Below are 14,784 nucleotides of genomic sequence, written 5' to 3' on the forward strand. Positions count from 1 at the left end.
CTTCTACCCTGTGGAAATCTCAGACAAGTTTAGGTTTGGTAAATGCCTGGAGAACATTACTCGTCATCACGATTAGGGCCAAAGTGAAATACGGTGGAGGTGGTGTTAGGGCATGGAGGTGTCTTTCATGCTTAAGAAAACGCTAAGTGCACCAGATATGAATACATTTGTTAATTGTGTACATTAGCGGAAACGTCTGGAGACGTTGATTGTGTCAGCATACAGTACACCTTGTCATAAAACAGCGTCTTGAGGGAATGGTTTATGGACAAAAACATTCCTGATATTAACAGGCCTGCCCAGAGTCCTGACCTGAACCCAGTAAACATCTTCAGGACCAGTTTATGCGGACTTCGCTTCAGACCCCAGGGCCCACCATCGCTACCTTCTCTAGTTTCGACTCTTTGGGAAGAATGGGCTGCCCTTTTTTGACAGAAGTTCAAGCACGTCATTCAGAGTGTTTCAGTCAAAGGCAATCGATTTAGCTCAGCGTTTACACAGTTGTCATCTGGCCATGCCTTCACAAACTCCACATCTGTGTATGTGTTTGCTGCTCCTGTTTCCTCCAGGCCAAGTTTAATATTGCAGTCTAAGTTGTTCGTCAGGCTCTTTCCTGATCCTTTTACTATAAGTGCAAGATATTCACCAAAATCTCGACACAAAGCACCTATGTTCAATATCAACGAGCACTGGCTTTCACGATGCTTGTGATGTTCCAATCGTCACATAGTTTTTCTTGCAACATTAGGCGTTAGCACCCCGGCCCCGACCCCCTCCCTCTCATGACTGTTATACAATCGCTGTAGAATATTAAGTCATTTCAGGCTTTGAGACAATGTTTGCATTGAACTTAGGTAGGCTGATCCCGGCCGTGCTGCAATGCCGTGCCAACCCGCGACAAAGGTGGAGTAAGCCGCTAGCACTCCCCCATGAGACAAAAATGAGTTTAATATTCTGCTCCTGCGTTGCAGGACGTATCACATGTTAAGCTGTAATACACGAAAAAAAAGTTTTTGTCGCATTGTTTTCTTCGTAATGTGACGCCTCCACGAGCCCTCCTCCCCCCCCCCCCCCTCCGCCACCCACCTTTAGGAGATGGAGACATGTCTGACCACCTAAATATTCTAGCCTCTGGACACTATGAACCGGCCGCACACCCGTGGACTCTTCTGTCAAGATATACACCGCTGCGAGCTGGCGAGCTGAAGAATCACTAACTTCAAGTAATCCCAAGGGTCTGCTACACTGTACTTTGTTCAAAATCCGATTGAGGCTCTTTTCATCCTTCAGGTAAGAAATTAAACTGTTGACAGGAATTTAAAATATGATTTGGGAGATTTCTCCTTTTGCTTATTACTTATTACATTTTCCTAGTTACCTTTCTTTCCTCCCCACTGCAGCCTATTCAGTTCAAGGTAAGTAGTGTCTCACACTGCCTGAAGTGCAACGACGTTCTTTGAAGCCTATCGAAGTTAAAATACGCTATTTCTAATTCTTCCTGAAGGGCATAGATGTTCTTCCTTGGTCCTTAATCATCTTGTCTCGACTACATAATCTACAACTTCATGGAAGAGCCCTATCTGATACTTCACTAGCTTTCACCACTAGAGTTGCCCCGATGCAAAACATTCTACAGCAACACCAATTATAACACATGACGCTACTTTTACAGGAAACTAGAATCACTAACACACACTTGAAAGGCAATAAAGAAGAATTAGTAAAAATCTTCTGAAGAGCTGTGCTGCTAGTATCCAGACAATGTGTGGACACAAAAATGGAATGAAAGCGCCACAAAGATATTTACTGAACGTTTCAGATCGAAGAAGAAACGAAACTAAAATAGTACGATGTTTTTGACAAAAATATTATCTGGAAAAAATGAAAAAGCATTGTAAAGTATCCAAATCAACATGTAACCTTTCGCAATATCTCATGGTCTGAATCTATGCCCCAATGGGTCTATTGAAAAACATCGACCACTTCCTGTCCAACTCCCTTGTTCCGGTAGCCCTCTTGCGAAAATCTAGCTTAAACCCTTAACATCTGTATAAGCTTAAGACTATTGGTGACGCGCAATCGATAATATACTCAAAATAAAAACCACGAGTAGCCACCGTAAGGCAGACACTGCAGGAGAATTTTTGCGCTTTCCACCACATAAATAACGCCAAAATGAAAGTTATCAGCAAACGTATCTCCAACTACAGTCATAAGAGACGGTGTCTCCAACATTGTCTGCGTACCTTCCATTGTCGAAGGGAAGTCGAAGGAACCAGTCCCACGATGTATCAGTTATTGGGATAACTTAACTGTTACCGTCCTGTTCAAACAGGAACGTCTGAAGAATCCATGCGTTCCTTCTACACACGACCATCAACATTACATTATTCGTCAAACGAACTGCGGAAAGAAGATGTAAATTTCCGTGTTGTGCGTATTTGCACACGATGTGAACATTCGGGAAGGTATCTCAAAAGTTTGTGGTACAGTTGGTTGGTTGGTTTGGGGAAGGAGACCAGACAGCGTGGTCATCGGTCTCATCGGATTAGGGAAGGATTGGGAAGGAAGTCGGCCGTGCCCTTTCAGAGGAACCATCCCGGCATTTGCCTGGAGTGATTTAGGGAAATCACGGAAAACCTAAATCAGGATGGCCGGACGCGGGATTGAACCGTCGTCCTCCCGAATGCGAGTCCAGGTGTGGTACAGTTCCCGGGGCTACAGTATATATATATATATATATATATATATATATATATATATATATACACTTGATCTCAATGAACGGTAACTGTTCTGTATTGTAGCGTAAATAAAAAAGATGAGATGTCATTTTAACCCAATACAGTGTCTCATGCCGCTATCAGACACGACTACAGGTAAGTGTGTTTCTTTGTGTTAATCTTTGTCTGACAAAAATGACGACGAAACTCAGTAATTTCCTGACGTAAACGTTGACAGTATTGTCAAAGACGTACAGGGAGAAATCTGAGAACTAGTTGCGATTCATAAATGTAAAACATCAATTAGTAAATGGAATGGTGCTAATATCACGCCACGGAACTTTGTTAAGCAATTACAAACTTTTTCACGTGCTACTTGTGTTACGGTAACGATATCCTTTTTCTTAAATATGGAGAAGGCTTGAAATAATTACAAGGTCCACATACATTCTATGTAAGGACGTAGCAGGTGCTGGGGACTTTGCTTCTTCTGTCATTATGCAGGAACATCTTGCTGAATATAGATACATATATGGAATTGAACTGTGTGTGATTCAACGTACAGTACACCTGCTATAGAAAATTTATGGTATTAAGAACATAGAACCGATAGAAATAATGATAATGGAAAATAGCTTCTCTGATCATCCATTTACGCTTCGATCTAGCCACTAAATATTTTGTTGTTAATCTAGGTGAAATTAAGGTTGAACATATGAGAAATCTAAGTACGATAAAGATGGATACTGTTCGGTCCTGGTAGAATTTGCGACAAGAGTGTAAACATTTGTAAAGAGCACATTATATCTCGTCCTTACTGACCTATCGTCTGTTAAGCTGCCCAGCTGCGATTCCCAAAGCCGTCCTTCGGCGTGGTCATGAGGAGGCTGGTAGAGAACTCACCTGCCGGAAAGAAAAAAAAGTGAACTTGGTATGTTGACTATTTTAAGACATATTATATATTCTACGGTAAATGTCATTTACAAGGTATGCAAACTAGGGAAAAAAAGGAATGAACGTAAGGCAGACATAAAGAGAGACAGACAAAGAGAGAGAGAGAGAGAGAGAGAGAGAGAGAGAGAGACGATAGAAAAACATGATAGTAATAATAAGTTTAAATGTAAATGTAACTTTTCTACATTATTCCTTCAACTGTTAAGACGTTTAAAATCATATGCGGCTGGTTTCTACAAATCCTCAAATGAATCTATTGCCATAAACATTGCAGATTACCTACAATATTATTCGGCAAATTAGTTACTAGCACTCAGTTGTTTGGGTAGCTAAATCGGTTCACACTTTTTTAGTGAGAGCGTTGCAGGGTTGTTATATTTTTGACATTATTACCGAGCAAGCATACGGTTTTACGGCGCAAAGTGTCGTATGGTTCTCCAGACCATTGGGGTGTACCAGGTGTGAGAAGTGATTGAGATACAGCACATGATGGACTGATGAGAGACATCAGCTGTAATTATAGGGTGTTTCACCCTCGCCGAACGAGAAGACGAACTGGACAAAATGGCTCTGAGCACTATGCGACTTAACTTCTGAGGTCATCAGTCGCCTAGAACTTAGAACTAATTAAACCTAACTAACCTAGGGACATCACACACATCCATGCCCGAGGCAGGATTCGAACCTGCGACCGTAGCGGTCACGCGGTTCCAGACTGAAGCGCCTTTAACCGCACGACCACACCGGCCGGCCGACCTGGACATTCCACCGTCTGGCTACTATGCACACCCCCGAAGGAAGAGGATAAAGATAAAAAAATTACAAATAAAAACATAACAAATTGAAAAACAAATAAAATATAAGTTTCGTACCCCTTCCTTTCTCCTTTTCTTTTTTTAACAAAACGTCCAGAGGCGTATTTAACTTAATTTTTTTTTCGTGGGCGAAGCCTGAATAAAAAAAAAAAAAGAAAAAAAGATAGGTAGAGCACTTGCCCACGAAAAGCAGAGGTCTCGAGTTCGAGTCTTGGTCCGTCACGCATTTTTAATTTGTCAAGAAGTTTCATACGTGTAGGTTTTCTGGTAGCTTTGAGTGATACTCCACTAATTTTTAAGTAGCACTCTAGTTTCACTGGACATGTAGAATATAAATCAAACTTAAATTATATTCGCAACAATCCTCAACCCAATGATTGACCCCCCTACCCCCCCCCCCCTCCTCCTCCCTGAGTCGTACTTGTAAACTTCACAGATGAATATCCATGGTTTGCTGCTTTTAGAAAGTGAACACCGATCAGCCACTGTGTACAGTTTACAGGCAAATGAAAGTGTAAATGCATAGACATTCTCGCAATGCCTCCAACACTGGAAAGCTACGTCAGTTTCCTGGTGCTCTATTTGAATCGAGGTTTATATTCCAACAAAAATACAAAGGTAAAATTTATCTCAGGTTGCTAAGGAAACAACCATCTGAAATGAAAGAAGCTAAAGATGTAAATATAGGACCATAGTGGCTGGTAGAGACACAGCTGGATTGGGCAAAGACGATGCAGTCAGTTGAGACTTGCTTCGTGGAACAGTCTTGTATTCCCCTGACGTGGTTCAGGCAGTCCACAAGGAAAGTAGATCTAGAACGAGAATTCACTCGTCGCCCTTGCTACTGGCAACTAGGATGTATCTACGAGCGTCTGCACAGTGCAGCCTAGCAGTCTTTAATGGTGGTACAAGGCCTGCAGTGTTAATTAGGACCACTACTACAACCAGAGTGTTACTCGTAGCAGGAACAGTTTACAGCATGCGCTCACCACATGTCATACCTCAAACAAGAAGCAACCCGCCGTAGCCTTGTTGGTGGAGCGGATTGCGTAACTGGGCGCATAAACGACGACCAAAAGGTGTAATGATGAAACCGGGACGAGAGTCAAAGGAGACCGTATCGGGCAAAGGAACACAGTTCGAAACCTAAGCATATCATGGCTATATATCACATTCGTAGTGTGCTGACCATCACAGGACAGACCTAGAACTTCATCCAGTCCATGCTGCTCTTATAACGTTAGTTATATGTACTGTTCCCGCAGGATTGTGCCCATGTAAACAATATCGCGCTGCCAAATATCCTGTACAACTTGTTCAGCTCTCCTTGGCAGCACAACGGGCATCCACTGATTGAGCGTGAGAAACAGACAGGTTTACATTGGTTTAATTTTTCGGTGACAGGTCGCACTTTCTATATAAAATGTTGTGACGGATAGTTTCGTGCTTCTATAGGGCTGCTGTGTGAGCAGTACGCACCACGAGCCGATATTATGAGGATCTGTGGCTTTACGGTTACATTCCTACACAAAGCAGAACCAGTGCAATATGCTAAAGGTAGTGTTCTCTTGCGAGGTCGTTGTTGTTAAGTTCTTCCTTTATTTCAATTATGTCTTGCATGACCGTGCGTTAAAAATTATTCAACATTAGACAGCTTTTTCCCACGCCTCTGAGTGAGACCGTCTTTGAAACACATATTTCGGTAACAGTAGAATTCATTAAGCAGTGACATTATTTGTACATAAAGGAACTAGAGGAATATTTCGTGTTATGTTGAATGACAAGTGTTCTTCTGAATATCTGCTAATTCATATGGCCTACTTATTAGAAAACGAATAATCATATATCCAGTTGTATTGTCAGCACAACACATGCGTCTTTCAACATAAAAATTTTCAGCTTTAGAAGACCGTGAAGATATTCATTTACATGGTTGTAAAAGTAAAGGGGCACATTTTTTCTACTAGATTTCGTGATATCTAAGGCATTTATTGGCTCCTCAAATGGCTCTGAGTACTACGGGACTTAACATCTGAGGTCATCAGTCCCCTAGAAATTAGAACTACTTAAACCTAACTAACAAAGGACATCACAACCACCCATGCCCAAGGCAGGATTCGAACCTGCGACCGTAGCGGTCGCGATGTTTCAGACTGAAGTGCCTAGACCCATTCGGCCACACCGGCAGGCAGGCATTTATTCCTCATACTTAAAGAACGTGTAGCTTCCTGTCAATAATCAAGAATATCGGAAGAGAGTGGGAAATTTTAGTGGTTTAAGCCCAAATCTGACGTTCTAGGGTGAAACGGTACAATTACTTCAGATACAACATACACGTAGCATATTATTAAGCTGTTGGTCACAGTAAAACGTTAATTTAAGCAGAATTTTCAATGTAGTACGCACAGCTTATTTTTTAACAGCGAAGGTCGACGGGGATAGCACCCAACGATCAGGGCATCGTTTCTCCATAGTATCATTGCCAAAGCATCGAAGTATTAGCACCGATTTAGCACGTAAAGTGAAAAGTAATACATCTTGTGCAAAGCAAGAGAACTACCAAAGTCTTCACTTTACACTCATGAAACAAGAAAGGACTGCTGAACTTACGACTGAAGACAGCTCAACCCTGTATCAGTCTAACCACCTGACTAGCACAGCGTGGGTGACTGTTTACACCTACTGCAGGTGCCCAATTACGTTTGACTGCAATTAGTGCTCAGAGTCGAGGAGTACCGCAGGCGACGGAATGTTGAAGTATAGCTGCCATAAGGCTGCAATAGAAACAGCAGATCGCGACACTCAACTAAAAACGTTTTTTGCGCTGTTTCTCGTGAAAAAGTGAAAGATCCTTTTTTTTAGCAAAACACAGCGACTGGAGTGACCTACCTTTCAATGCTGCAGAACTAGCTTTTCCACAGCTTCAGGAAGACCCCTATGACTTCATTTTCCAACAGGAATGAGCTCCATCACGTACGTCAGTTTATCAATGACGCTCTGTCTCAACCCTGCATAGGCCGCATGGGCCACTGAGACACTGCCCTGAATTCTTGGCCTTGAATATCTCCAAACATAAACCCATACATGTTTTTTTCTTTTTTGGTGGATGGGAGGGAGGGGGGGGGGGAGTGAAGGAAAGTGTGTTCGCCTCCCCCTTACCTCGTGATATACAAGAAGTGAAGAACAGCCGCGATAACTTCCGTACGAGCACACGAGCACATACGTTGTGTAAAGTTTGCGATGAATTTAGCTATCGTCTAGATATTGTTCGTGCTGCTGCTGGTAGGCACATAGAGTATTTGTAATCGTATAGCTAGTACTTTAAGATCTCGTGAGTACTTTGCAAATTCATCCCATGTTTCTAGAATGTTTTTATCAATAAATATGGAGTTTTGAAATCAGGTCACTTTTCTGAAAGACTCTGTATTTACGTCATTTGCAGACTAATAATTGTAACTATTACAAGTCGTATGTTTTGAGGTGCAAGTTGTACCACAACACATGCTAAAAATCCGTTTTTAATCATCCTGAGGCCAAAATCGCATAAAAAGGAAAATGGCGCAATATATGTTCAATATGATATCCACCGTCTCCTGCCAAAAGTTGAAATCGAAAATCAGCATGTACCATAACTGATCGAAGTGTCCCGGGGGTCATGTTAAAAATTCACTGCACGTTGTGTGCCTTCACGCGGATTAAGACAGTTGATCCGGACGGCCTGGCCTGTCGGGAAATGACGGCTGATAATTCTAGCATTTTTGAAAAGTGTGTGCAGCAGCTGCTTCAGTCGTTGTGCTATGTGTAGAGGAACACCGTCTTGCATAAAAATGATCCTACACGTTCTTCCACACTGTTGAAGGGTTGGAATGACATTGGTGCATAGCCATGGACGGTGCAGATTATAGAATCCACCCTGCGACAAACGATTTCATAAATCCGCACCATGTAGTCACTTTGGCATAAGGAAGCAGTACTGATTCATGTATGTGTGTGGATTTTCGATTGACCATATTCTGCACCTCTGGCTTTTCATGTGTCCTTGAGATGCCAATGGACTTCATCTGTCCACAGTATGCTGCATGACCATTCACTGTCGCTTCCATACATGCAAGTAATTCCAGGGAGAATGTTTGTCTTGCTGGTAGGTCAGCAGAAGCAACTCCTGGAATTGGACGATATTTGAATTGATGGCAATGCAGGATGTTCTGCGGTTTTTATGCGCTACGCTTGCAGGCATGTCCAGTGTTCGGGTAGTTCCCCATACACTGCATGTTTTCACAACACTGTTTGACATTTCCTGTATTGCTGCAGCCACATCTGACGTCTGTCATATCATCTGCTTTCCTCCCTACGTCACATTGTACCTCAAATGAATCTGTAATCATTTTCTCCAGAGCGTAAACAGATAAAAGAAGAATGCCTTTTTTGATGTTCTTGAGTGTCCGAAACTCTGCCGAGCTGCTGTTGTACAGTCACCGTTCTTATAAAAGAGCTTTATCAGCAGCACACTAGAGAAGCATGTTGGACGTCTTGGACGCAAACTAAGGGTCAGCTATGTGGGAAGCATCTGTTGGTGTGCGTAATCTGGCGTTAGCAGCACCATTTAATGGCACAATTTTCGTTTCCTTTTTCTCCAATGACATTCCCTCTTGGCGGCACTGATATAGTGTTCAAATTCAACGTCAGTGTCAGCAGTGGACGCGATATAAAGCGGTGAGGCACGTGTGAAATGACCCCATTACGCACTGTTGTCAAATTTATTTAAGCTGCCGACTGCTATATCCACGAGTAGTCAGATACCAGTGCACATGTCAGAGAAATGGGAGAGAAAAGATGACAACACAAGCCTGGTAGACTCCTGCAGACGGGACACATACCACGCCGGAGTCGAGCAACAGGGCTTACCCAACGACGGTCGCTATACAACCAAAACAAGTCAATAACAACCCATGCATCAATGAAGTGCAACGAACCTTCGACATAATGCTGTCAAAACATGAAACTCAAGCCACTGTCCAAATCGAGACCGAAGAGGAAAACCGATAATGCTACCAAAGCGGAGTCATCGAGGAGTGGACAGTAGTATGGTGGAGAAAGTAACGAACGCTATCAGACGAAGAACACGACAGATTGACCGGTCGCGTTGTGGCGGTATTTATGCAGGCTGCAAGCGACACTGCTGGCTGGTGTATTCCTGTGGCGAGACGGTGGCGCGCTCACTAGGTGAGAGTAGCACTGTGGCAACACTACCCTCTATCGTCCATCGAGAGCCATTTGCTCAGATGGGCATTCAGCGCCTGTGCAGCCCAGGAAGAGAGCGTCTCTCCCTGTGGGTGTTCACCCACCACCTCTCCCTGAGTGGGGGTACAGTTGTGGCAATTTCACATGGCGTCACCACCTCCACTCCCCCACTTTGTCTCCCCTCCCCGCTTTCCTTCCCCTCTGCCACTTGAGAAGTGGCAGGAAACAGAGTCTGTGCTGAGCTGCTGGAGAGGAAGGACTTAGTTATTGTCTTTATTTGTGTACTTTATTTAGTTTAAGAGTGTTATCCTGCTGCCAGAGTGTCCTACTACTGCCTCCACACTCCATCATCCCGTGCCCCACTTTTTCCGATTGCACATGTGTACATTCACCTCAAAGTTCGAAGACCAACTGTTCTAGTCCAGAATACCACCACCAGAGGTTGTTCCAGTCCTACAGCTGGCACCACCCGCCTCCACTTTCTACCCCCCCCCCCTCCCGCCGCCCTCACTTGTGAATTGGCGGGAATCAAGCTTAAGTTCAATGTTCTGCCCTTATTATCGGTGGGAAATGTGCTCAATTGACGAGATGTTGGTGTTGTAGAGAGAGGAGTTTAATTAGTGTATTTCCTATTAGCATACAGCTGAGGACTGCGTCCATAGGCTGGAAGGAGGTGATAATGGATGACTGTATGGGGAATACTATCCAGAAAATAATGGTGAGGTAGCAGGATGGAATGGGGATGCTGCTCATGTTTCTTGAAATGGCCAGTTAATACACAATGCATTTGAGAACATCATGCTATAGTACTACCCCAGACTGAAATAACCAGAGATTTGTAACACATGTAAGAAGCATAGCCTAATATACTTATGTACAATCAAGTAGAATACAGAAGTAAATTTTAACACTTGGGCAAAAAATGAGAAGTTAAAGTGAAGTCAGGAGGGAGAGGGGTGTTCTTAATGTGGTTTATGCTGTAACCGCGACAGGAATGGTCGCGGGGTTGCCGCTAACGAAAACGCGGCGGGACCAGACGCGAGTGGCCCACAAACAAACAAGACAGATGAACGGGAATGGAAGGACAAGCACGACGACAGACAACTGAGCAAGATACCAAGATCAACAATAAAGTATTAAGCAATGGGGTCACAAGAGATAACCTCATGATGAGAGGTCGCATGAGCCCCCTCTCATTTTTCTATCTTACTCTCAGTAATTCGATTTTCCTCCAATTGCATACAGTGAAAAGTTGCTATTCCTTCACACGCGGTCTTCCAACGCAGCGTCTCTCGTCACCCAGGTGAACCGGTGACAGGCGGGTTCTTGCTGATCTTGAAAGGGTTAAACCGATGGGTGTGAGGGAGTCGAGTGGATGCTTTGCAGACGCCGACATTGTCATAAGAGGGGGGGGGGGGGGGGGGCGACACGCCCACAGGGCCTGACGGAGCGGCTGGGCTAGAGATTCCGTTACTTCGCATAAACTTTGTGGAAACACTTTCTGGCGGACTACCAGCGAGGCGTGGGAATGACTTGTGTTCCCAGACAGTCTTGGCTGGCAAATTCCCGCGTTTTCTGCAAAATCATAACTGTGATTGGCGTTCTCAGGGGATAGCTCCGTGACGTAGCAAAATCGGTGCAGAAATTAGCGCCAAGTATCTTCATTGGTGGAATAGTAGTGCGCCGGAAATGGAGTAGACTTTTCCGCCGGTTTTTGAGTTGCTGATTGGAAAGTTTAACCACGACCACTGTCGTGGGGGCGGGAATGTTCTGTTTTCAGCTTGTGCGGGTGCTCTTGACAGAGTCTGCTCTCGCCTTTCGGTCGGATTAGGTTTGCAAGACTGGGCTTTCGTTGCTCTGGACAGCTTGCCTTCCGTTGGCTATCTAATATACCTTCATTTAATTGTAACTGTTTGACGAAGTTGCTGAAGTTTCGACTTAAACGTATCTTTCTGAGTACAGTTGGCAATTGAGCGTTCTGCGTACAAGCAGCCTATGTCGTCCGTCTTGACCAGTTTTGGCTAAAGTTGGCTGTATCGGAGTTACTGTGTGACTTCGCTTGTTAAAATCAATCACTGTACCGTCAGTGATTGTGTAGTGAGCCTTCTTCGTCTCCCTCAGAGGCACATTTGTGTTGCTAGGAAGTCTTTAGACTGGAACAACCAGACCAGGATAATTTGTTTCGGGCTATACTCGCGACATTATCACCACCACGACAGGACGTCGAAGCAACCAGCCATCGCCTCCAGTTGCCAGATCGTGTCTTTGCAGTTAAGAAGACAGCTTGGTAATGTATGTCTGCAGCAGCGGCAGATTAGGGAATTTTGCTATGTGATAATCAGAGATCAGCAGAGCGCGCCTGTTCCGGCCTTTTCTAACGTGGTTCTGTCTTGGGTGTTCATTGTCTGAGTTCTCACTACTGTAGCAGCAGTTAATGTTGGGTTGGCTGTATGTTCCTCTTAAGATTTGAGTTGCAAGGAATTGGCTTCACATACCACTTGGTCATAAATGTCACAATCTAGTTTATGGAAAACTTCACCTTCAGATCATTTATTTGAGTATCCGATTTGACGTATTGTAATTGTTTCTTGTGTTTTGGTTATTATTTTGAGTTTAGTCATAATAAATCAAATTGTTATTTTGGACAGAACTTACATTCTGTTGATCGGTAGAGCAACCCTTTCATTTCTCACTACGTTAATGAAACTTTCCTTTATCAAATTAATTTCTATCAAATTAAGTTTTTGCAGGTGCCAAACTCTTTTCTACTCCACTTGCAGGGTCGATTACAGTCAGTTCGCGTTTCTTCTTAATTCACGTGCAACAGCAAAAGGGGAGGTTTTGAGCATCATTTTCATTTGAAGATTCTAGAAGAATTTACTGTTAAATACACTGTTAGCCCCGGCACCTCGCAACAAAATCAAAACAACATCCACTCGTAAATGGGAAGTAAGCGCACGCAACGTAAACACGATGTCTGTAAGCCACATGTCAACCGACTCAGTGCATAGACCAAACTGCCTTGCTGAGTGAGAGGTGGCCGCTTAAATACAGGACAGGGTATATCGGTATTGGCTGCTGGGACCACGTGCTGCACAGTGGCGCCCTCACGTTAGACTCGGGGCCAGGAACGCGAGCAGCCATGCCTTACGGCGCGACTACTGAAGAGACCTCTAGTGGTCATCGAGTTCCATGTCGTGTGGCGCGGATTCGAAACCTGCGGCGCTCGGTACCAGAGTTTATTAAATAATAAGTTTTTTAAAGCAAAAGCTTTTCATGCCTAGACCCCAATTTTCGTACCGTATTCGGTAACTAGTTTCGGCTGCTTTCTGCAACCGTCTTCAGATTTGTAACACATGTAAGAAGCATAGGTAATATACTTATGTACAATCAAGTAGAATACAAAAGAACAATTCAACAGCTGAGCAAAAAATGAGAAGTTAAAGTAAACATTTGTCAAAGTCATTTAACAGCTTAGTATAAACCATGTTAATGCGTACGAGGTAACATACCATTCAAAATATGAAAATTCGCTGTTTACACGTTGTAAAACATCGGTAGCTGTAATCATGCAGCATTGTGCTTTTGTAAGTACCGAAACACTAACAGTAGTTGAAAACGTAACCGTGAGCAAGACAGGTTGTAGATTTGTCGAAAGAATTGTGTATCAGAAATCTCAAAATGCTTGTTCTACATCTAAATGGATTTTAAGATATAGAGATAGTAATGCAACGAAGTTAAAGTCTCGAAGCAGAGATCTCTATTACTTCCTGAACTGGCAACATGCCATTTGTAGTAACCGGATCCTATGTAACTGAAATTCATTAATGAATAAAATGCAAGAAGGTTGCGCTTAAGTTCAATTAATTTTAAAACCATAAAAGTAACCGAGGAGTGAAGTTAAAAGTTGGAACAAAAGCTTGTTGCTTGTGAGAACAATATATGCAACGATAATACTTGTTTACTTTTGCAAGCAATGAGTCCAACTTTTACACATGGAACTACACAATTTTCTATATGACCATCAACATGTGATATTACCATACGTTATCATATTTTCAGCGCTACGCTACACTTTCGGGGTTTTAATCATTTGAGTCCCATGTATGATCAGTCGATTACTCCGCTGTTTACATTTCTTAGCGCTACTCCACACTTTGGTGCTTTTATCATTTGACTCTCACATACAGTCTATCTTTCTCGTATGACACGTAGCCAGAGAGCTATATAAGGCAGCTGTCTCGTAATTTTCAACTTCGTTCCCTGGTTACATTTATAGTTTTAAAATTAGTTAGACTTCGGCACAAGCTTCTTGGATTTTACTTTTGTTTGTGTGGCTGTCTTCCGTAGCGGCTGTTAACATCTGTTATTATAGGTTATCTGTCTTGAGCTGACTGCAATGTAATTAAAAAGGAATTACACCAGACGCGTTTCTCTTTCATAGACGAAGCATCTTCTGTCGTATTTTGTAAATTTGATGCAAACGTTTGTACATTTATTTTTTGATTCTTTTAGGTTGAAAACAGCGTTTTCTTTATGAAGTTGGTCTGCAGGTTACTTTCGGTGTTTATTTCCATAGCCAGCACCTTTCCCTCTTGCTAGCAGTGGTTGGTGTCGACAGGCTTCATTTCACATCTGCAGTTTTTAGAATTTGGCGTTTTTCTTGCGCTGTACTATTTATAACTCACATTCCCAACTGTTTTTCATTCATCACTGCCACCGTGTTTATGCCTATTCGTTTGTTTTTGTTCTCGTTGTGAGTGTTGCCAACCTACGAAACGATTTGTGTGTGTGTGTGAGAGAGAGAGTGTGTGTGTGTGTGTGTGTGTGTGTGAGAGAGAGAGAGAGAGAGAGAGAGAGAGAGAGAGAGAGAGAGAGAGAGAGGGAGAGAGAGAGAGAGAGAGAGTGAAATTGTCTTGTATGTAGGTAGCGCGACGGGGGGGGGGGGGGGGGGCGGGATGCACGATGGGAATGGCCTGGACAGTGATTATGGGACACATCTGGGAGGAAATGGTAGTGGAGCCTGTGGCTATATTTGTACTTTTGATGTT

At 43.2% G+C, this 14,784-nt stretch overlaps 1 pseudogene; it reads right to left on the reverse strand.

Annotated features, from left to right (window-relative positions):
- Positions 1 to 849: 849 nt before the first annotated feature.
- LOC126417539 (U2 spliceosomal RNA) lies at positions 850 to 1,014 on the reverse strand (annotated as a pseudogene).
- Between the last annotated feature and the right edge of the window lie 13,770 nt (positions 1,015 to 14,784).

Source organism: Schistocerca serialis, chromosome 8 (genome assembly GCF_023864345.2).
Source record: "Schistocerca serialis cubense isolate TAMUIC-IGC-003099 chromosome 8, iqSchSeri2.2, whole genome shotgun sequence".
NCBI lineage: Eukaryota > Metazoa > Arthropoda > Insecta > Orthoptera > Acrididae > Schistocerca > Schistocerca serialis.